This window comes from Sinohyriopsis cumingii, chromosome 3 (genome assembly GCF_028554795.1).
Source record: "Sinohyriopsis cumingii isolate HCF-2022 chromosome 3, ASM2855479v2, whole genome shotgun sequence".
NCBI lineage: Eukaryota > Metazoa > Mollusca > Bivalvia > Unionida > Unionidae > Sinohyriopsis > Sinohyriopsis cumingii.
The window spans coordinates 3,799,188-3,819,906 of record NC_142963.1 but is presented as its reverse complement, the minus strand read 5'-3'; the positions used below and the strand labels follow the sequence as shown (position 1 = coordinate 3,819,906).

The window sequence follows — 20,719 nt, the reverse complement described above, 5'->3', positions numbered from 1 at the left end:
CTAAAGCTAGTTTTCGTCCTTCCATGGGGTTGTCAGGGGTCAATTCTGAGATCTTGGGACTTCCGAGGTCCTTTTTATCTTGCTCCCACCAGTCCTCCCAACATGGTTCCCAAGACTCCTTTCAGTATGGGACCTAACAAGAGAGGCAAGATGCCTCCACGTTGGACCAACATCTTTTTTTGACGAATGGGAATTTTCTTTCGAACCATTTAGCGAAGAACGTGACGATGCTTGCTTAAGCATTGTTTCTGGTGTTTGGACAAAGGGATCGTGCCTTTCAAAACGTTCAAACAACATTCGCACACGGTATCGATGATCTCTTTGGAGGCTGTTTGAACGAGTTTTTTTTCGTAGGGGTGGAGAAGCTTTGGACAGGACAGATAACATGTCCCCATGTTTGGCTAAACGTGGTGGCAGTCCTTTCCTTTTCTTTCCTTGGGGTTTTCTGGAGGGTGACATCTTTGAGTCTTCAGGAGCACCAAAAAAACACTGATACCCTACTTGGTCACAGGCCTTTTTTATACTGGAACGCGTCGCCACTGATTGTCTTTACGTCGTATCAGTTTGAGGACAGGCATGACACGTCGTGCAGGGGTACGCAACGGACTAAATCGAGCCAGTTCTTGCTTGGACAAATCCAGTAAACTTTGTAACATGCCCGATCTTTCATGGACTTTGATTTTGGGAGAAGGTACTTTGTGAGCAGCAGCCACTGCCACTAAATTGGAGGGTCCTACTACTGGGGAAGTTCTTTTGGGGGTCATTAACGGAGAAGTTCTTGGTGTGATCAACGTCTCCAAGTACTCTTCAGTTCCTGGTGTCATCAACGGAGAAGTGGATAAACGTGAGGATGCCGGAGACGCAGTCACTGCCGTGGCAGATCGTGGTTTGCGAGTGTAAGGTTGCGTCCTGGCCGAAGTGCCTCTCTTGCGACTAGTTTTCTTCTGTGGACTTTTCTTTTTTCTGGGGACTTTTTCTCTGTTTCTTTTTCTGGGGGCTTCTTTTCTTTTTCCGGGGTGGTGGTGTCTGGTCAGAGGAGGGTCCTGCCACTGGAGAAGTTCTCCTTGGGGACCTGGTCTTTTTCTTCTTGGGGCTTCTTTGGACTTTTGTCTTGGGTATAACTTTGGGGGCATTAGGATCCCATCTTAAGAGAGAGCGAATGATGACCCCTCCTAGAGTACCGCTCCCTCCAGGTTTCAAAATGATTTGTTTTTTGGTTTGAGTGTCGATGCGGGGATCGGCCAGTTGGACCAAAGCGACTTTGTTTCGATCGAAAAAGCGTTTGGTTTGATGAGGAATCTGAATGATTCCTTGGAGTAATTGACGTGCCGTCACCGTGAACCATCCTAAGACTTCTTTGAGACTAGCTTCTAAGACACGAGCTCGTGTTTGTGGATCTTTTTCTCGACTGATGCCATACAAGGCACGAATCAATTTGACGGGAAGATGCGACTGAAGGGACGTCATGTTCACACTGTGTGAGACAGACGAAAAAGGGTCTGAGGTTTTTATAGATTATTTTATGGGGAGTGAAATGAAGTCGAGGACGGAGACGTGTACAGGACAGACCCTCCGTCTTGGCACCAGTGGTGAAACAAGTGGGTACTAAATCGCAAATCCTCGGGGGTCGTAGGTTTCAAATCGACGAGTAAATAGGCGTGTGGCGTTTGAGTGGGATCGTCGTACGCCTGAGTCAGCCAAGGCGTTCCTAACTGTTTGGCTAAGACTTGCACTTGCGATTTATCTCGAGGGCTTTTAAACAAGACCACGTAATGCGCATTGAGACTGATGGTGCGATGGGCTTTACTTTGTTGAAACAAATTTTGGGTGATGTAAACGATACTGGCATTACGGTGATGCCCTTTGCGCGTGAACCACAGTTTAATTTCTTCTTCGTCGTCTCCTAACATGTCGTCGAAAATGACCAAATAGGTTTGACGGGAGTCAGAGACGATGCCGTCGTCTTCTTTAGGAATGCCTTCCACAAACACGATGGAATCGCCTTGACTTTCTCGCAAGAGGTTGTACGCCGATTGCCACTCTTTGTAACACCACACGATCCGTTGATGTGGCCGATCGATCAAATGATGTTTATGTTCGATCAAACGTTTGACGAATTCGGTTTTGCCTGAACCGCTAGGTGCAGCAATGAGCATGTTAAAGGGATGGCGAAGATACAAAGCCTCCCAACTGGCACGATCTAAGTGTTCGTCGATGACTTTGACAGTAGAGGAAGAGGGAGCAGAGACAGCAGAGGTAGCTATGGTGTGAGAAATGTCACTTGTGACACGAAAACAAACAAGACAAGAGTTTATATACGTTTTACTGAACACGTTGATTGAATGTTTTTTTTTCAAACATGAATACGAAAGACAAAAATACATAAAAGCCAAAGGCTTAAGTACAAGAATAACCATGAACGTGGAATAAAAACAAGTGTCTGTACAACAACCACATGTTTTGGGTAAAGTTCTAACCAGTTCTATAGTAGGGGGTAAGTCACACAAGTGTCCTCCCGAAAGGGTCTTTCAGGCCTGTCCACGACAGTCCTGGGTGACGGGTTCTTCTGGCACCGTCACTAACACAGGTTGAAAAGTAACTTTTTTCCTTGAATAACTCTCGTGCATACTGGGCCACCTCTTGTGTCCAAGCCTCAAAACCCTGGTCTCGGTGATGTCCAACATTTGACTCCTAACCAATCTGGTTTCTTCTTCGTCAACGACATGGTAAGTTACTTCAATGAACAATGAACTATCGATCTTGCCTAGGGTTCCTTTTTATATACAGACCAATACCGACGTGACCGTACGGCAACGTAAAGTGATTGGGAAGTCGCACTCGCTTCTGGTATACAATTTGATAGACTTTTTCCAAGGGTCGACTGACGATGTGGTGAGTGGGTAAACGTACAATCTTGTTCGGTTGATAGGTGGTCACTTTAAAGTTTCCATCCTCTCCCGATTGCAAGGCTTCTTTCAATACCCCAAAGTTGACCACTCGACTGGTACGATAATTCAGAGTCAGTCCTTTCACTTTGCACGTCGTGTGCACTTCTCCTTGTTTGTCCCGGTATTCGTAGCCGTAATTTTTGGGACCGCCACTGACGAAACTTAGAATCTTGTGTGTCGGGATGCTCGTCTGTCCAGGCTCCTAAACGGTCTCCTTCGATGTCAGGGTGCTGTTGACTCGGGTGATGGATGTAAATGCAACTGTCCGTGTCAAAGTACAGGACGCGTTCTTCTAACAGTTCTAAAGCTTCGTACAATTTTAAGCGAGCATGAGCTGTCACGTAAGCCGCAATGATGACATTTCCAAAAGGGTCGTCTTGTACAAAGTCCAGATCTTCTTCGTAATTGACCAAGATCAAATCCTCTCGAACGACGTCCACGTGTTTCATGTATTTGGTTTTGTCGTGAATCATCTGGAAGTAGCGGGAAGGTTCTGTCAAATATTCCGTCTTGGGTAAACACGGTCGTTGTGCCATTTTACCCCACAAGCAATTTAACATCACTTTGGCAAACGATCGCCTGCCTTCGTTTTTTTCGATGTGGTCTAAAGAGATGCCTTCTTGTTCGTAGTATTTCTCTTTGAATTTTATTTGGTCTTCCGGAGTGTGACACCAGGAAGGATAGCCGCTAGCTTCTTGTTTCAGTTTCAAAAAGGCATCCACGTAGTCGGCGAAAATGCCTTTCTGACTGGGATCACCCTTGTGGTACTGTTGTGTCTTAGGAAAGTGGCAAATTACGTACACTTCTAAAAGTTGGTATCCCATGTCCAGAGCTTTGAACAATTCTACGCTGACCCAGGTTCCCGTCAAGGCACGTTCTTCCTGGGTGTGCTGACAAGGTTGGTCCTGGTTGCACGTTTCGGCACAAGAACGGCACAATGGAAACATCAGTTTGCCTTGACAATGGTGAGGTAAGACGGGATGGTATAGGTTAGTGGGAGGGAAAACTTTACACTTGATCAAGCCTTCGTATTGTCGAATGTTTTTCAGGTCGATGTGTTCCGTTAACAATTGCGGGTGCCCTACAGGAAAACGACAATATTTGCACACGTAGGGATACAGCGAACACACGTCCAAGTATTTGATTTCTTCTCCTTTCTCTTCGTCGGCTTGGTACATCAAATAGGTGGCATTGGTCCTTCCTCCGTACAAACTATCCCTCGGGTTCAGCGGGTCCATGAACTGGTAACTTTCCACGAGGCGTTTAAACTCGGGATCGGTTTTCATACGGTGATTGTACTCGTGTTCCCACATTTCCACCACTTGGTATCCTTGCTGTTCTAACTTCAGGCGCCGCTGACAAGTGTCCTGGTACAAGTCTTCCATGGTTCGTTGCAAAAACTGATTTTTAGTGCCACGGTCAGGGTAACAGACGGGACATCCGTGAAATAAGCAACCGTTAAACTCGTACACAATCTTGGGGTTTTCTAAGTCCCAGCCATCGACCGAATACGTTCCGATGGTCTTTTCGCCCCCTCCGTTGCGGGCATGCTGAATCCACTTGTCTTCCTTGTCGCACAAGTAATGTAACCAACGTAGGGCTTTGACCGAGTATTGACGTTTGACAAAGTGGGTCGTTTGAGGACTGATGACAGCCACAGTGTTTTCAGGCATGAATCGTTGTCGATACACTAAGGAACACGCTTTGGCAATGGTGCAAGCTTCTTTCAAAGGATCGACCCCTCCGTGTTCCATGAACAGTTCTCGAAATTTTCCACAGCAACGCCGTAAAATGTCCACGTCGGAACGACAATACTTTAACATTTCTTCCTGAAAGTCGAAAGGGTCCGAGGCGTGAGCTTGGTACCATGCGTAGAAAGCTTCTCGTTGTTCGGTACGCATGTTGTCGGGGTCGTAATAGTGAGCCTCAGGTAAATGGGGTAGAACGGCATGTTGATTGGCTTCCGTATTGAAAAAGTGAGGAAAGTACCCTTTAGCCATTTCTGTCATTCCAAACGTTTTAGGCATTCGACTCAAAGGCATGGCCAAGTAACTCATCGAATCTTTAAACTGCACTTGTCCCACTTGCATGAAAATGATTTTGGCTCCGTTCAAAGTCACTTTAGGACGCTCGGTGCCTTGTTCCGTATAGTATCTGAGAAGAAACTGTCCATCGTATCCGGAGAAATTGTGAGCCATCACCGTGGCATGACGATGACAATCTCCGTAACGTTCGATGTCCTCTTGGCTCCACGTCTTGTCGATGGGATCTAAGACCCATTGGGCAAAATCGGCTAACGTGTTCGGTCCTCGAAAGATTTTTTCACGCCCTCCAGGAATCTTGCTGCAGTGAGGGCAATGACTGAAGATAGGTTCTTGAATGCACTTCTTGCACGCTCGATGAGCCACGCAGAAATTAGGAATGTGAATGCCGGTCTCTTGCATGCATTCGAAATCGAAAAAGATGAAATTGCTTTTCTTCTTGTGACCGTCTTCTTTCTCTGGTGGGGGTTGGTATTTTTGCACGTAGCATTCGTGTTCCAAGTCGACGATGTGGTGACAAATGTGACATTTTTTCTTTCCTCGACATACGTGTGCCTTGGTACTGTTGGTACGTATGCCTTGTCTACGCGTAGGGCACAATCTCAGGAGTTGACAAGCACATTTCTTCTGTGAACCTTGTGTTTTCAAATGTTGTTGGTAACAGGTAGGGCTGACAAACGTGCGCAGACAAGTCGAACAAGGCACTGGTTCTTCGCTCAGACAGGGTGGATAGGCCAAACATCCTGGGCATTTCCATCCACAATGCTTGTGTTGCTCTCGATTATTATAACCATAGTCACATTTCTCACAGTAATATCTGTATCCCCGGAATCCGGTGATAGTGGTAATGGTATCGAAATGGTCATCGTGATGATAAACATGAATGTATTTTCCGTCCTTAAAGTCTTGGCCTCGAAACAACAGAGGTCCGCGCATTTCTTGAGGGTGCACTTTCAAGGTGTAGCGTGGAGCTAGGGCATCTTGCAATTTTTGCATCTCAGGAATGCCACAGGGTGTGTCTTTGGACAGGCCAGCTTGTTGCAACAGGAGTTCTGCTTCGTTTCGTTGTTTGGTTCGGTTCGATTTTCGAATGTTCTCCCAGGTTCTTTTCCATTCTACCGTGTCGTTCTTGTTGGCATAGGTTCGTCCCACCACGATGGCACGGGCTAAGCACATCTGGTCTTGAGGGTTGTTAATTCGGACGAGACTTGTTTTGGTGTTGCGAAGGTCGTCCACCAATAACATCTTTTTGCGTCCTGTCCCTTGAGGAAGAGAGACGTGAGCCATTTTCAGTGTGGCTTTACCATCGGTGATGTCAAACTGGTCATTAGATTGTTGTACGTGTTGAATCTTGTCCATGACTTTGGAAGGGGTTAGTTCTGCGGGTCTGCTAAACTCGATCCAAACAGGGGATTTCAAGCTGTCGTGATCTATGGATAGTGTCAAGCGATCGTCTTCTTTGGGTTGACATTGTCGCTTGAGTGCAGTGAGCAAAGAATCCCACATCTCGGTGATAAACCCTTCTGCTTTCTCCAAGGGTACGTCGGCCTTGAAATCTTTAAACTTCACCGTGTAGGTGTAAGCCGTGGTTCTAAATTTTCTAGAGGAGCGCTTTTCCGTCTCTCGAATGGAATAGTACTTTTCAGGGTTGACTAAGGGTGGTGAACTTGGTTTAGAGGGTTCGGATTCTGGTTCACTCATGTCCTCTTCAAAATCACTGGCATGAATTTGTGCCAAGATTTCGGCCCTGGTACGAGGCGATAGATCACGTTTCTGCCTCTTACTTTCTTCTTCTTCTTTCTTCTCGAATGAATGGGATCGTTTCATCTTGAGTGCAAAACGTCAAATGACTCAAGTTCAAACACCATAGACTAATTTATAGTCATGGCAAACCAGCGTATATAAAAAGTTTGTGTCTTGTCCTTTCACTATTCATTTCACTCTCAAACCGAGGAGAACGATGGAAGAGACTACCCAGATGGAACGTTTCGTCAGAGCTTTGCGAGGGGTCATTAGAAAATTCTCTTCAGACCAGCCGACGGACTACTCTCCTTCCTTTCGAGATAAGAGTCAGGATACTTGCTATATCTGTCAGAAGAAAGGGCATTGGTCTTCAGAGTGTCCAGACCGTCAAAAAAGAAAAAAAAACAGGGGCTAAAAAAGACAAAAGTCAAGATACCTGTTATTATTGTAAAGAAAAAGGACATTGGTCTCCAGATTGCCCAAAAAAGAAACAAGAGGAGTCAGAAGAAAAGAAGGATTCTTCAGAAGAAGAGAGGGATTCTTCGGAAGAAGAGAGGGATTCTTCGAAAGAAGAGAGGGATTCTTCAGAGGAAGAAGAGGAAGAAAGAAGACAATTCTATTTAAAAGAAGCAAAGAAACAGGAGAAGAAAAGAAGAAGGGAAGAAAATGAGGAAAAAACGGTGAAGAAATTCAAAAAACAGAGAGACTAAACAAGGAGAAAGAAGAAGTCAATGAACTTTTAATTAAAGTGTTCTGTGGTGAATTGTGAATTGGATTGTAAAAAATGGATAAAAGAATACATGAATGATATAAGGTAAGTGTCTTTGAGTTTTGATTTTAAAATAAGAAGCTACACTCACGCACTCATACACAGACACGTACTATAAGGGTAAAATGGGTGGGGTTTATTTTTGAGTTATTGGCAAATTGAAATTGTATTTCTTTTCGAGAAATGTGGGTGGCCCTGAAAAGGGCCTTTTTATTTTGGTGTAGGGGTGAGTTTAACCAATCAACTTTAACTGCCTTAAGCCTTTGCCACGGCCAAGGCCTACTTCTGATGATTGGGTTGAAATCACTAAGGGTGGTACGACAGGCTTAGTCACAGGGTTGGCGTGTTTAGCTCGGGAAGGTCGTATTCTCTTCGGTCGTGATAAAGAAGTCTGATACATTTGTTTCAGACTTCTTAACTCCGCTAAAATGTCCAACAGTACCGTAGCCGTTTGATTTTCACCCTCTTGTTTCTTTGCTGCTACTTCTTCTTGCTGTTGTTGCTGTTGTTTTTTTCTTACCTCTTCTTGTTGCTGTTGCTGTTGCTGTAGGAGAAAAGCTTGTTCCGCTTCCTTTTGTCGTTGCATAAATTTCTCCAATTCTTCTTTCTGTCTCTGTCTAAAATTCTCCACTTGCGGTAATGAAGAAGGTAACGAAGGTTCCGGAACAAATTCTTGCGAGGTAAGAAAATCCACAAAATCCCAATGTACCTCTTCTGAAAGTAAGTCAGGGTTCCCTTGGGCAGTCTCCCCTGCTGGTGCACCCCTTATTTCAAAATCTAATATTGTCAATCTTCTCTCTTGCAGTAAAATTTGGTACACTGCCACTGTTATAGATTTGTCCAAACATTATATTACACTCATGAATAGAAATATATTCACTTATTTATGGGACTCTACTTTCGAACCCCTGGCCCGTGCTGTCTGTTATAATCCTTTTAAAAAGGGTGGTTTAAACATCACAAATATCGAATGTAAATTAAGAGCTCTAAGACTACAGCACATGCAAAAATTACTTGATGACAACTACAACGCCAAGTGGAAGTTTTTCCCAAGATATTGGATCGGATTACAATTAAGGGCGTATAACCCCAAATTAAGTTTAAATATATACACACGCACTCTATACGTTCCCCAATTTTACAAAAATTGTTTAAAAATCTTTAAAGATTTCACAGAAAAGAACCCCAGTTTTGCTTTTGGCACTGCCCCCACCAAAACCTTTTATCAATCAAACCTGAAAAATTTCGTTCTAGAACCAAAAGTCCACAAACTTTACACTATCGATTTCACTATGGTATGGAAAAATTTACACAATAAATTCCTCGACCCAATCACCAGAGATGTGTGTTTTAAAACCATTCACGATATTTTACTAGTAAATTGCAACATGTTCCTCAAGAATATTTCCAAGTCCAAACTGTGCACGTTTTGCGGCGACATCGAAACAACAGATCACTTATTTTTTGAATGTGAGTTGGTATACCCGCTACAACGCCTTGTAATTAAATGGATCAAACAACTGTCACGAAATTCATTCAACACCTTCTACTCATTCTTAAAATTCGGTGTTCTCCCTAAAGAAGCTTCGTTCCCAGAGCCAGAATTCGAAAACATATGCCTCCTCTTATCAACTGAATACAAATATGTCATCAGGTGCAAACGTGTTCGTGCCTATTTTTATAAGGAAACTGTCACATCCAACACCCTTCTCAACTTCTTCCTTAACCGACTAAAGTGTAGAATACGAGCCGATTTTCATAGATATCATGTCGTCGAATTTCTTGACAGATGGTATCTGGCAGGCCTTTTCTGTTCGCTATACAACTTTGAATTAGTTATTGATTTAAGTCTGTGACGAAAATAAACCACTAAATCCCATGTCACACGAACCCTTACATGTGTAAATTTATTTGTACGTTAATTATTTATAATTCCTATATTTCGAGTATGTATAATTATGTTTGTATCATACTTGTAACACATATAATTCTTCATTCGTACGGATCTACATCACTTCAAATATCTACACTGTAATTTTTTTCCATATGTACCATCCTATTGTGTTTTTACATGTATATGAATGCGAAGGAAAGTGTGTCTGGGTGTAAGTACGTGTGCAGGAGTAAGTGTTAGTCCAACGCTTACTTTTTATTTATTTATAGTGTCAGCTGATACATGTAATTATTTGTATTTTGTTATCATCTATTTGTATCAATAAACAATTATGAAAATTAAAAAAAAAAGTATCTGTTCTTATCAGCTTAATATCTGATACGTCCCCCATTGGGGGACTTCGATATTAAACTGATTTTTGGAACTGGGTGAGATGTCAGGGGCTTGCTCCGCTCTCGCCACGGGTTGGCCCGGTATTGCAGTACCTCCGGGATTGGCCCACTCCCCATGGGGAGTAATGAAAACAACTAACAATAATAAATCCATCTACACCTAAGTTGCTATTTAAGATTCCAAACTTTCAGGCATTTACTTTTTGTAATTTGTAGGGGTTTATTATTATCATTATTAATCGTAATTTTAATAATAACAATAATAATAATAATATTATTATTATTATTATTATTATTATCATTATTATTATTATTATTGTGAAGGGACTCAGGACCAATTGACACCAGCTGAAGGCTAGATGATATCTTAATGTCTTGTAACCTAAACTCGTATGTGGAGGCCAATTTCTCATGGTCTGATCTTTCTCCATTTCAGATGCCACTAATTTAGAACGGAGGACTGACAATTCACTTGTGACTATGCTACACTCGACGATTTCTAGTTCAACAAATGAACACCGTAAGTACACGGACGACACTGTCCCTTCCTAACTCCGGCAATTTCTTCCAATGCATCGCTAGCTAGCTCATTCAGCTGTGTTCCTTGCAATATTCACTTAAAAGGGGCGATGTTTTCATGTCATTTCCAATGGAATACAAGCGCTTTGATTCAGGTGGATTTTTCATCGACAGTGGCCTTGATAGGAGTCAGAGAGGATGCTTACGACTGGCTACCATGGCCCGCGCATGAGCAGAGGGGTGAAAATTGGACTTGTTTTTTTTTTTTTTTTTTTTTTTTTTTTTTTTTGGCCATTGGATTTAAATGTTTGAGGGCATTAGTTAATCAGTCGTTGGTCAAGTTAGGTGAGGTCTGCTATACAACAACAATCAGGTCGTGTTTAATCCGGACAAAATGTGCGAACCTGCAAACGCCGATTTGTTGAGTAAGGAAAATCGGGACTCCCAATTGCCTTGTATTGCGGCCTTTCTCTGATGTATTTTCTAATGTGCGTAGAAGGTCTACCTTACTTGATAGCACTGTCAAGTTACGTCTTTCTTCTTCTCTCTAACAACACCCGCTTGGGTCCATCGATCGTGAACTGTGATGACGTCATGACGCTAAACTACGTCTCAATGATTAAGCTGAACAGTTGGAAGAGGGCCAATTTCCGAAGCCGACGTTGCACTACAGTACTCACGTTTTACGTTAGAGTAACATCAAAATGTCCTAGAAATGACATCCTCCGTAGGAGTACCATACCATGATGAGGGGAGCACTATTGGAACGATGATAGCAGTGTCATTGTTGAGAATATGGCCAGGACGATAGGAACTGGTGGGCCTAAATAATTATATCGGTTGGATGATCAGAAGATAATTTAGGACTTGTTCAAAAAATGTTATATATAAAACTTTGAAAATGATCGATACTTTATCGCTTCTCGGCCTTTTGGCTAAGATCAAAGTGTAGTATCTGTTCTTATCAGCTTAATATCTGATACGTCCCCCATTGGGGGACTTCGATATTAAACTGATTTTTGGAACTGGGTGAGATGTCAGGGGCTTGCTCCGCTCTCGCCACGGGTTGGCCCGGTATTGCAGTACCTCCGGGATTGGCCCACTCCCCATGGGGAGTAATGAAAACAACTAACAATAATAAATCCATCTACACCTAAGTTGCTATTTAAGATTCCAAACTTTCAGGCATTTACTTTTTGTAATTTGTAGGGGTTTATTATTATCATTATTAATCGTAATTTTAATAATAACAATAATAATAATAATATTATTATTATTATTATTATTATTATTATCATTATTATTATTATTATTGTGAAGGGACTCAGGACCAATTGACACCAGCTGAAGGCTAGATGATATCTTAATGTCTTGTAACCTAAACTCGTATGTGGAGGCCAATTTCTCATGGTCTGATCTTTCTCCATTTCAGATGCCACTAATTTAGAACGGAGGACTGACAATTCACTTGTGACTATGCTACACTCGACGATTTCTAGTTCAACAAATGAACACCGTAAGTACACGGACGACACTGTCCCTTCCTAACTCCGGCAATTTCTTCCAATGCATCGCTAGCTAGCTCATTCAGCTGTGTTCCTTGCAATATTCACTTAAAAGGGGCGATGTTTTCATGTCATTTCCAATGGAATACAAGCGCTTTGATTCAGGTGGATTTTTCATCGACAGTGGCCTTGATAGGAGTCAGAGAGGATGCTTACGACTGGCTACCATGGCCCGCGCATGAGCAGAGGGGTGAAAATTGGACTTGTTTTTTTTTTTTTTTTTTTTTTTTTTTTTTTGGCCATTGGATTTAAATGTTTGAGGGCATTAGTTAATCAGTCGTTGGTCAAGTTAGGTGAGGTCTGCTATACAACAACAATCAGGTCGTGTTTAATCCGGACAAAATGTGCGAACCTGCAAACGCCGATTTGTTGAGTAAGGAAAATCGGGACTCCCAATTGCCTTGTATTGCGGCCTTTCTCTGATGTATTTTCTAATGTGCGTAGAAGGTCTACCTTACTTGATAGCACTGTCAAGTTACGTCTTTCTTCTTCTCTCTAACAACACCCGCTTGGGTCCATCGATCGTGAACTGTGATGACGTCATGACGCTAAACTACGTCTCAATGATTAAGCTGAACAGTTGGAAGAGGGCCAATTTCCGAAGCCGACGTTGCACTACAGTACTCACGTTTTACGTTAGAGTAACATCAAAATGTCCTAGAAATGACATCCTCCGTAGGAGTACCATACCATGATGAGGGGAGCACTATTGGAACGATGATAGCAGTGTCATTGTTGAGAATATGGCCAGGACGATAGGAACTGGTGGGCCTAAATAATTATATCGGTTGGATGATCAGAAGATAATTTAGGACTTGTTCAAAAAATGTTATATATAAAACTTTGAAAATGATCGATACTTTATCGCTTCTCGGCCTTTTGGCTAAGATCAAAGTGTAGTATCTGTTCTTATCAGCTTAATATCTGATACGTCCCCCATTGGGGGACTTCGATATTAAACTGATTTTTGGAACTGGGTGAGATGTCAGGGGCTTGCTCCGCTCTCGCCACGGGTTGGCCCGGTATTGCAGTACCTCCGGGATTGGCCCACTCCCCATGGGGAGTAATGAAAACAACTAACAATAATAAATCCATCTACACCTAAGTTGCTATTTAAGATTCCAAACTTTCAGGCATTTACTTTTTGTAATTTGTAGGGGTTTATTATTATCATTATTAATCGTAATTTTAATAATAACAATAATAATAATAATATTATTATTATTATTATTATTATTATTATCATTATTATTATTATTATTGTGAAGGGACTCAGGACCAATTGACACCAGCTGAAGGCTAGATGATATCTTAATGTCTTGTAACCTAAACTCGTATGTGGAGGCCAATTTCTCATGGTCTGATCTTTCTCCATTTCAGATGCCACTAATTTAGAACGGAGGACTGACAATTCACTTGTGACTATGCTACACTCGACGATTTCTAGTTCAACAAATGAACACCGTAAGTACACGGACGACACTGTCCCTTCCTAACTCCGGCAATTTCTTCCAATGCATCGCTAGCTAGCTCATTCAGCTGTGTTCCTTGCAATATTCACTTAAAAGGGGCGATGTTTTCATGTCATTTCCAATGGAATACAAGCGCTTTGATTCAGGTGGATTTTTCATCGACAGTGGCCTTGATAGGAGTCAGAGAGGATGCTTACGACTGGCTACCATGGCCCGCGCATGAGCAGAGGGGTGAAAATTGGACTTGTTTTTTTTTTTTTTTTTTTTTTTTTTTTTTTTGGCCATTGGATTTAAATGTTTGAGGGCATTAGTTAATCAGTCGTTGGTCAAGTTAGGTGAGGTCTGCTATACAACAACAATCAGGTCGTGTTTAATCCGGACAAAATGTGCGAACCTGCAAACGCCGATTTGTTGAGTAAGGAAAATCGGGACTCCCAATTGCCTTGTATTGCGGCCTTTCTCTGATGTATTTTCTAATGTGCGTAGAAGGTCTACCTTACTTGATAGCACTGTCAAGTTACGTCTTTCTTCTTCTCTCTAACAACACCCGCTTGGGTCCATCGATCGTGAACTGTGATGACGTCATGACGCTAAACTACGTCTCAATGATTAAGCTGAACAGTTGGAAGAGGGCCAATTTCCGAAGCCGACGTTGCACTACAGTACTCACGTTTTACGTTAGAGTAACATCAAAATGTCCTAGAAATGACATCCTCCGTAGGGAGTACCATACCATGATGAGGGGAGCACTATTGGAACGATGATAGCAGTGTCATTGTTGAGAATATGGCCAGGACGATAGGAACTGGTGGGCCTAAATAATTATATCGGTTGGATGATCAGAAGATAATTTAGGACTTGTTCAAAAAATGTTATATATAAAACTTTGAAAATGATCGATACTTTATCGCTTCTCGGCCTTTTGGCTAAGATCAAAGTGTAGTATCTGTTCTTATCAGCTTAATATCTGATACGTCCCCCATTGGGGGACTTCGATATTAAACTGATTTTGGAACTGGGTGAGATGTCAGGGGCTTGCTCCGCTCTCGCCACGGGTTGGCCCGGTATTGCAGTACCTCCGGGATTGGCCCACTCCCCATGGGGAGTAATGAAAACAACTAACAATAATAAATCCATCTACACCTAAGTTGCTATTTAAGATTCCAAACTTTCAGGCATTTACTTTTTGTAATTTGTAGGGGTTTATTATTATCATTATTAATCGTAATTTTAATAATAACAATAATAATAATAATATTATTAATTATTATTATTATTATTATTATCATTATTATTATTATTATTGTGAAGGGACTCAGACCAATTGACACCAGCTGAAGGCTAGAGATATCTTAATGTCTTGTAACCTAAACTCGTATGTGGAGGCCAATTTCTCATGGTCTGATCTTTCTCCATTTCAGATGCCACTAATTTAGGAACGGAGGACTGACAATTCACTTGTGACTATGCTACACTCGACGATTTCTAGTTCAACAAATGAACACCGTAAGTACACGGACGACACTGTCCCTTCCTAACTCCGGCAATTTCTTCCAATGCATCGCTAGCTAGCCTCATCAGCTGTGTTCCTTGCAATATTCACTTAAAGGGGCGATGTTTTCATGTCATTTCCAATGGAATACAAGCGCTTTGATTCAGGTGGATTTTTCATCGACAGTGGCCTTGATAGGAGTCAGAGAGGATGCTTACGACTGGCTACCATGGCCGCGCATGAGCAGAGGGGTGAAAATTGGACTTGTTTTTTTTTTTTTTTTTTTTTTTTTGGCCATTGGATTTAAATGTTTGAGGGCATTAGTTAATCAGTCGTTGGTCAGTTAGTGAGGTCTGCTATACAACAACAATCAGGTCGTGTTTAATCCGGACAAAATGTGCGAACCTGCAAACGCCGATTTGTTGAGTAAGGAAAATCGGGACTCCCAATTGCCTTGTATTGCGGCCTTTCTCTGATGTATTTTCTAATGTGCGTAGAAGGTCTACCTTACTTGATAGCACTGTCAAGTTACGTCTTTCTTCTTCTCTCTAACAACACCCGCTTGGGTCCATCGATCGTGAACTGTGATGACGTCATGACGCTAAACTACGTCTCAATGATTAGCTGAACAGTTGGAAGAGGGCCAATTTCCGAAGCCGACGTTGCACTACAGTACTCACGTTTTACGTTAGAGTAACATCAAAATGTCCTAGAAATGACATCCTCCGTAGGAGTACCATACCATGATGAGGGGAGCACTATTGGAACGATGATAGCAGTGTCATTGTTGAGAATATGGCCAGGACGATAGGAACTGGTGGGCCTAAATAATTATATCGGTTGGATGATCAGAAGATAATTTAGACTTGTTCAAAAAATGTTATATATAAAACTTTGAAAATGATCGATACTTTATCGCTTCTCGGCCTTTGGCTAAGATCAAAGTGTAGTATCTGTTCTTATCAGCTTAATATCTGATACGTCCCCATTGGGGGACTTCGATATTAAACTGATTTTTGGAACTGGGTGAGATGTCAGGGGCTTGCTCCGCTCTCGCCACGGGTTGGCCCGTATTTGCAGTACCTCCGGGATTGGCCCACTCCCCATGGGGAGTAATGAAAACAACTAACAATAATAAATCCATCTACACCTAAGTTGCTATTTAAGATTCCAAACTTTCAGGCATTTACTTTTTGTAATTTGTAGGGGTTTATTATTATCATTATTAATCGTAATTTTAATAATAACAATAATAATAATAATATTATTATTATTATTATTATTATTATCATTATTATTATTATTATTGTGAAGGGACTCAGGACCAATTGACACCAGCTGAAGGCTAGATGATATCTTAATGTCTTGTAACCTAAACTCGTATGTGGAGGCCAATTTCTCATGGTCTGATCTTTCTCCATTTCAGATGCCACTAATTTAGAACGGAGGACTGACAATTCACTTGTGACTATGCTACACTCGACGATTTCTAGTTCAACAAATGAACACCGTAAGTACACGGACGACACTGTCCCTTCCTAACTCCGGCAATTTCTTCCAATGCATCGCTAGCTAGCTCATTCAGCTGTGTTCCTTGCAATATTCACTTAAAAGGGGCGATGTTTTCATGTCATTTCCAATGGAATACAAGCGCTTTGATTCAGGTGGATTTTTCATCGACAGTGGCCTTGATAGGAGTCAGAGAGGATGCTTACGACTGGCTACCATGGCCCGCGCATGAGCAGAGGGGTGAAAATTAGACTTGTTTTTTTTTTTTTTTTTTTTTTTTTTTTTTTTGGCCATTGGATTTAAATGTTTGAGGGCATTAGTTAATCAGTCGTTGGTCAAGTTAGGTGAGGTCTGCTATACAACAACAATCAGGTCGTGTTTAATCCGGACAAAATGTGCGAACCTGCAAACGCCGATTTGTTGAGTAAGGAAAATCGGGACTCCCAATTGCCTTGTATTGCGGCCTTTCTCTGATGTATTTTCTAATGTGCGTAGAAGGTCTACCTTACTTGATAGCACTGTCAAGTTACGTCTTTCTTCTTCTCTCTAACAACACCCGCTTGGGTCCATCGATCGTGAACTGTGATGACGTCATGACGCTAAACTACGTCTCAATGATTAAGCTGAACAGTTGGAAGAGGGCCAATTTCCGAAGCCGACGTTGCACTACAGTACTCACGTTTTACGTTAGAGTAACATCAAAATGTCCTAGAAATGACATCCTCCGTAGGAGTACCATACCATGATGAGGGGAGCACTATTGGAACGATGATAGCAGTGTCATTGTTGAGAATATGGCCAGGACGATAGGAACTGGTGGGCCTAAATAATTATATCGGTTGGATGATCAGAAGATAATTTAGGACTTGTTCAAAAAATGTTATATATAAAACTTTGAAAATGATCGATACTTTATCGCTTCTCGGCCTTTTGGCTAAGATCAAAGTGTAGTATCTGTTCTTATCAGCTTAATATCTGATACGTCCCCCATTGGGGGACTTCGATATTAAACTGATTTTTGGAACTGGGTGAGATGTCAGGGGCTTGCTCCGCTCTCGCCACGGGTTGGCCCGGTATTGCAGTACCTCCGGGATTGGCCCACTCCCCATGGGGAGTAATGAAAACAACTAACAATAATAAATCCATCTACACCTAAGTTGCTATTTAAGATTCCAAACTTTCAGGCATTTACTTTTTGTAATTTGTAGGGGTTTATTATTATCATTATTAATCGTAATTTTAATAATAACAATAATAATAATAATATTATTATTATTATTATTATTATTATCATTATTATTATTATTATTGTGAAGGGACTCAGGACCAATTGACACCAGCTGAAGGCTAGATGATATCTTAATGTCTTGTAACCTAAACTCGTATGTGGAGGCCAATTTCTCATGGTCTGATCTTTCTCCATTTCAGATGCCACTAATTTAGAACGGAGGACTGACAATTCACTTGTGACTATGCTACACTCGACGATTTCTAGTTCAACAAATGAACACCGTAAGTACACGGACGACACTGTCCCTTCCTAACTCCGGCAATTTCTTCCAATGCATCGCTAGCTAGCTCATTCAGCTGTGTTCCTTGCAATATTCACTTAAAAGGGGCGATGTTTTCATGTCATTTCCAATGGAATACAAGCGCTTTGATTCAGGTGGATTTTTCATCGACAGTGGCCTTGATAGGAGTCAGAGAGGATGCTTACGACTGGCTACCATGGCCCGCGCATGAGCAGAGGGGTGAAAATTGGACTTGTTTTTTTGTTTTTTTTTTTTTTTTTTTTTTTTGGCCATTGGATTTAAATGTTTGAGGGCATTAGTTAATCAGTCGTTGGTCAAGTTAGGTGAGGTCTGCTATACAACAACAATCAGGTCGTGTTTAATCCGGACAAAATGTGCGAACCTGCAAACGCCGATTTGTTGAGTAAGGAAAATCGGGACTCCCAATTGCCTTGTATTGCGGCCTTTCTCTGATGTATTTTCTAATGTGCGTAGAAGGTCTACCTTACTTGATAGCACTGTCAAGTTACGTCTTTCTTCTTCTCTCTAACAACACCCGCTTGGGTCCATCGATCGTGAACTGTGATGACGTCATGACGCTAAACTACGTCTCAATGATTAAGCTGAACAGTTGGAAGAGGGCCAATTTCCGAAGCCGACGTTGCACTACAGTACTCACGTTTTACGTTAGAGTAACATCAAAATGTCCTAGAAATGACATCCTCCGTAGGAGTACCATACCATGATGAGGGGAGCACTATTGGAACGATGATAGCAGTGTCATTGTTGAGAATATGGCCAGGACGATAGGAACTGGTGGGCCTAAATAATTATATCGGTTGGATGATCAGAAGATAATTTAGGACTTGTTCAAAAAATGTTATATATAAAACTTTGAAAATGATCGATACTTTATCGCTTCTCGGCCTTTTGGCTAAGATCAAAGTGTAGTATCTGTTCTTATCAGCTTAATATCTGATACGTCCCCCATTGGGGGACTTCGATATTAAACTGATTTTTGGAACTGGGTGAGATGTCAGGGGCTTGCTCCGCTCTCGCCACGGGTTGGCCCGGTATTGCAGTACCTCCGGGATTGGCCCACTCCCCATGGGGAGTAATGAAAACAACTAACAATAATAAATCCATCTACACCTAAGTTGCTATTTAAGATTCCAAACTTTCAGGCATTTACTTTTTGTAATTTGTAGGGGTTTATTATTATCATTATTAATCGTAATTTTAATAATAACAATAACAATAATAATATTATTATTATTATTATTATTATTATCATTATTATTATTATTATTGTGAAGGGACTCAGGACCAATTGACACCAGCTGAAGGCTAGATGATATCTTAATGTCTTGTAACCTAAACTCGTATGTGGAGGCCAATTTCTCATGGTCTGATCTTTCTCCATTTCAGATGCCACTAATTTAGAACGGAGGACTGACAATTCACTTGTGACTATGCTACACTCGACGATTTCTAGTTCAACAAATGAACACCGTAAGTACACGGACGACACTGTCCCTTCCTAACTCCGGCAATTTCTTCCAATGCATCGCTAGCTAGCTCATTCAGCTGTGTTCCTTGCAATATTCACTTAAAAGGGGCGATGTTTTCATGTCATTTCCAATGGAATACAAGCGCTTTGATTCAGGTGGATTTTTCATCGACAGTGGCCTTGATAGGAGTCAGAGAGGATGCTTACGACTGGCTACCATGGCCCGCGCATGAGCAGAGGGGTGAAAATTGGACTTGTTTTTTTTTTTTTTTTTTTTTTTTTTTTTTTTGGCCATTGGATTTAAATGTTTGAGGGCATTAGTTAATCAGTCGTTGGTCAAGTTAGGTGAGGTCTGCTATACAACAACAATCAGGTCGTGTTTAATCCGGACAAAATGTGCGAACCTGCAAACGCCGATTTGTTGAGTAAGGAAAATCGGGACTCCCAATTGCCTTGTATTGCGGCCTTTCTCTGATGTATTTTCTAATGTGCGTAGAAGGTCTACCTTACTTGATAGCACTGTCAAGTTACGTCTTTCTTCTTCTCTCTAACAACACCCGCTTGGGTCCATCGATCGTGAACTGTGATGACGTCATGACGCTAAACTACGTCTCAATGATTAAGCTGAACAGTTGGAAGAGGGCCAATTTCCGAAGCCGACGTTGCACTACAGTACTCACGTTTTACGTTAGAGTAACATCAAAATGTCCTAGAAATGACATCCTCCGTAGGAGTACCATACCATGATGAGGGGAGCACTATTGGAACGATGATAGCAGTGTCATTGTTGAGAATATGGCCAGGACGATAGGAACTGGTGGGCCTAAATAATTATATCGGTTGGATGATCAGAAGATAATTTAGGACTTGTTCAAAAAATGTTATATATAAAACTTTGAAAATGATCGATACTTTATCGCTTCTCGGCCTTTTGGCTAAGATCAAAGTGTAGTATCTGTTCTTATCAGCTTAATATCTGATACGTCCCCCATTGGGGGACTTCGATATTAAACTGATTTTTGGAACTGGGTGAGATGTCAGGGGCTTGCTCCGCTCTCGCCACGGGTTGGCCCGGTATTGCAGTACCTCCGGGATTGGCCCACTCCCCATGGGGAGTAATGAAAACAACTAACAATAATAAATCCATCTACACCTAAGTTGCTATTTAAGATTCCAAACTTTCAGGCATTTACTTTTTGTAATTTGTAGGGGTTTATTATTATCATTATTAATCGTAATTTTAATAATAACAATAATAATAATAATATTATTATTATTATTATTATTATTATTATCATTATTATTATTATTATTGTGAAGGGACTCAGGACCAATTGACACCAGCTGAAGGCT

General features: G+C 41.5%; 8 non-coding genes across 8 annotated transcripts; all 8 read left to right on the top strand.

The window, feature by feature from the left end:
* Window positions 1-9,703: 9,703 nt before the first annotated feature.
* On the top strand, window positions 9,704-9,903 carry LOC149802393 (U2 spliceosomal RNA). Its single transcript, XR_016420385.1, has one exon. It is a non-coding gene; the product is annotated as a U2 spliceosomal RNA (small nuclear RNA).
* A 1,319-nt stretch (window positions 9,904-11,222) lies between these two features.
* LOC149802392 (U2 spliceosomal RNA) lies at window positions 11,223-11,415 on the top strand. The gene has a single exon (XR_016420376.1). It is a non-coding gene; the product is annotated as a U2 spliceosomal RNA (small nuclear RNA).
* A 1,320-nt stretch (window positions 11,416-12,735) lies between these two features.
* LOC149802391 (U2 spliceosomal RNA) lies at window positions 12,736-12,928 on the top strand. Its single transcript, XR_016420375.1, has one exon. It is a non-coding gene; the product is annotated as a U2 spliceosomal RNA (small nuclear RNA).
* A 1,322-nt stretch (window positions 12,929-14,250) lies between these two features.
* Window positions 14,251-14,442, top strand: LOC149802390 (U2 spliceosomal RNA). The gene has a single exon (XR_016420378.1). It is a non-coding gene; the product is annotated as a U2 spliceosomal RNA (small nuclear RNA).
* Window positions 14,443-15,750: 1,308 nt separating this feature from the next.
* Window positions 15,751-15,941, top strand: LOC149802389 (U2 spliceosomal RNA). The gene has a single exon (XR_016420379.1). It is a non-coding gene; the product is annotated as a U2 spliceosomal RNA (small nuclear RNA).
* Window positions 15,942-17,259: 1,318 nt separating this feature from the next.
* On the top strand, window positions 17,260-17,452 carry LOC149802388 (U2 spliceosomal RNA). Its single transcript, XR_016420374.1, has one exon. It is a non-coding gene; the product is annotated as a U2 spliceosomal RNA (small nuclear RNA).
* Window positions 17,453-18,770: 1,318 nt separating this feature from the next.
* LOC149802387 (U2 spliceosomal RNA) lies at window positions 18,771-18,963 on the top strand. The gene has a single exon (XR_016420373.1). It is a non-coding gene; the product is annotated as a U2 spliceosomal RNA (small nuclear RNA).
* Window positions 18,964-20,281: 1,318 nt separating this feature from the next.
* On the top strand, window positions 20,282-20,474 carry LOC149802386 (U2 spliceosomal RNA). Its single transcript, XR_016420372.1, has one exon. It is a non-coding gene; the product is annotated as a U2 spliceosomal RNA (small nuclear RNA).
* The last annotated feature ends 245 nt before the right edge of the window (window positions 20,475-20,719 follow it).